The sequence below is a fragment of the Cynoglossus semilaevis genome, chromosome 4 (genome assembly GCF_000523025.1).
Source record: "Cynoglossus semilaevis isolate Cse_v1.0 chromosome 4, Cse_v1.0, whole genome shotgun sequence".
NCBI classification, from domain to species: Eukaryota; Metazoa; Chordata; class Actinopteri; order Pleuronectiformes; family Cynoglossidae; genus Cynoglossus; species Cynoglossus semilaevis.
The window spans coordinates 380,821-383,836 of record NC_024310.1 but is presented as its reverse complement, the minus strand read 5'-3'; the positions used below and the strand labels follow the sequence as shown (position 1 = coordinate 383,836).

At 45.0% G+C, this 3,016-nt stretch overlaps 1 long non-coding RNA gene across 1 annotated transcript in view; it reads left to right on the top strand.

Moving 5' to 3' along the window:
* LOC107988483 (uncharacterized) overlaps positions 1 to 3,016 on the top strand; it is an 84,966-nt gene that overhangs the window by 80,697 nt on the left and 1,253 nt on the right. The window lies entirely within an intron of this gene.

Sequence of the window (3,016 nt, the reverse complement as noted above, 5' to 3'; positions counted from 1 at the left end):
CAGATGTCTCACCAGCTGCCTCCAGCCGTCAACACAAACTGCAGTTCCATTCATGTCCAGCAGGAGCAGGAACTAAACCTTATTTCTAACGATCACACGATCAATTTCCTGACGTACGTCTGAATCACAGGAGAGGAAACGAGTAAAAGTCCCGCTTCAGCCGGGCCTGAGCGCCGCTTCTGTCTCTGTCTTTGGTCCAATCCCGTCCTGATGAAGAAATCAAACATGGTTTAGTTCCCCGTCGTGTCTGTCACCACTGACTCGTCTGTCTGTGAACCGACGCTGGTTGTTATTGTGTTGGCAACAACACGTACGTGGGTCAGTGATCACTGCCGACGCTGGTTGTTATTGTGTTGGCAACAACACGTACATGGGTCTGTGGTCAGTTGTCATCAGGTCAGTGACTGACCTGATGTAAAGTATTGTAGTAATATTTACCGTTACTGTCCCAAAGGTGGTGCTGTGTTAGTTTTAGAACCAGCAACCAAGTTTCCCAAAACTTTAGAGAACAACAAGGTCGTTATCTTCCAACCATAACGAGTGTGTGTGTGTGTGTGTGTGTGTGTGTCCGTGTGTGTGTGTGTCCCAGCAGATATAAATCACTGTCTTCTAACTGCTGCAGTGACCTTTGTTGACGAGGAGGCGCAGCCTCTGGAATCTTTCTCCGTCTCCGTCACGTTTCCTGTCGTCACCACTGCACCACCGCACTGGTCTTTATTAGTACATGACCTTTGACCCCGCCCTGACTGGAGGGTTAGATCCATTTGATTTCGTTGATTTTTTCTGCACAGCTGAATCTTGAACACTGCAGCCGGTGGCTGCTGAGGCTGTCAATCAAACGTCAGAGTATGACTGGTCATAATGATACGGACGGATAGAACAGTCAGAACAGTCAGAACAGTCAGAACAGTCAGAACACCGACACTGAACTGCCATCACTGTCCTTTGTTCCTTTGATCCTCTCTCTTCCAGTCCCATGGTCTGGGCTTGTTCCTTTGATGTCTTCAGACTGAGATCAACAACAATCACTGCAGCCATCGTTACATTATTCACTGTATTCTCTGGCCTGAGGGCCAGCGCCACCTGCTGGTCCGCTCTGGTCAGATGTTCTTCTCTCTCTGTCCGTCCGAGACAGAAGAGTTCTGTAGATGAAAGTTTCCACCTGGACAGTCGGACGACGTCGGTCATCTTCACCTTTAACTTCGACACTTTGTTGTTTCCTACAGGATCAATTATTGGCGTCACTGATTGCGATGAAACTGAATCCGTGTCTTTTCTTCTTGCTCTCGGCCAAAGTGCCCAGACTCCATTTCCTGTAAGTGTAAAAGAATCTGCTCCGACTTCTATATTTGGATCCACTCAGAATCAATTAGAGCTTAAAGCTTTTCCACTTCCTCCTCAGACTGAAGTTCTCCAAGGTTCCACCAACTCAGAGGCTGAAGAACCGACTGACGGCAGTTCGTGTTAGATTCTGGGGGAAAAACATTTTTTACATTTTAAATTTCTAAATAGAATAATAGAAAAACGATTTACGACATTTTTGTTTGATGTTGCATGATGGGATTTCTTTAATACGTGGATTTTCATAGGTTGACGTTGACGACTGATCTTTTGTTTTTTATTTCTAATATTTTTTGGAAAAATACAAAAGTATTTTTGTTCATTTGAGTTAAATCCTAAATACTAATACTACAAATACTACTACTACTAATACTCACAGTGTCAGTTGGTGCTGCTGCGTCTGTTGCTGGGTCTGTTGCTGGGTCTGTTGCTGTGTCTGTTGTGGTCGTGGACCAGGTCACACTGGTTTGTTTGTTGATGGTTTGTCCAATCACAACAAACCTGCTGCTGTCTCATCTGCACTTCCCATTTTCAACCTGTTCAGGAGTGGCAGAGAAGCACTTGAGGGTGGAGCAAAACATGTCCACGTCTGCTGCCGGGTTAAAAACCAGGGGTCAAGTTGGACCTGTAGAGGGCAGTGTGTTAGTATGTTGTTAAGGTGACCAAGTATATCAGAAGACCAAGAGAAATGACTGGAACAAACTTTGACAGACATGAACTGTGAGCTGAGATGGAACTGTTTGGTCCAGTCCTCCCATCTGTTTGTTTAGGACCTGCTAACACTGCTAATACGGCTAACATTAGCCTTGAACCCAACTTTGTTTCTTTCAAAACCACTAGATTAATGTGGTTAATTTGATAAAGCTGAGTGTGAACGGAGGAGGAAACTGAAAAAAAAAAACAAGTGGTGGAGAGGGAATCGGAGTTGGATCAAAAACAAACAGAACGGCGCCACCTGCTACAGAATCAGTGAAATATTGTGAACATACGAGCAGTCGTTTCCCACGTCGCCCTGTGCTCACAAATCCTTCCAGCTCAGAAAGCACCACCTGTCCAGGTGTGTGGGGATCTGTTTAACCAAGAGCAGCAGCCGCAGCTCGTTTATCACCGCTGAAACAAGAGCCGTCGGCCGCGGTGGAGATCTGCTGGCACAGGGGGGGGGGGGGGGTACGTATCCATCCACCCGGAATAATAACAATCATTTTACCAACCAGTGTCTGGGTTGGAAATATATATATATATACATATATTTCAGTCATGACGATTTCCTCTCTTCAGAAACATGAAATCAACAGAGTGTTTGAAGCTGCAGCGTCAGAGTCACTGATCAATACTTTGGTTTTACAGTAAGAAACAACGCTGAAGAAAAGTCGACTTAAAACCTTTTTAAACCAGATCTCCACCGTGGATCTGACCTGTGATAAATGTTTGGATCACATTTAATAACATGACAACATAGAAATGAAAAGGTGGAGAACACGGTGATGGTGGTCAAAGGGTCATAAGGTCATAACTGACGGTCACTCCTGGACTACAGGCCAGTGATGAAGCTAAAATATATTTTTCCGTTCAGTTTCCGTTCAGTTTCTGTTCAGTTTCCGTTCAGTTTCCGTTCAGTTTCTGTTCAGTTTCCGTTCAGTTTCCGTTCAGTTTCCGTTCAGTTTCCGTTCGTTCA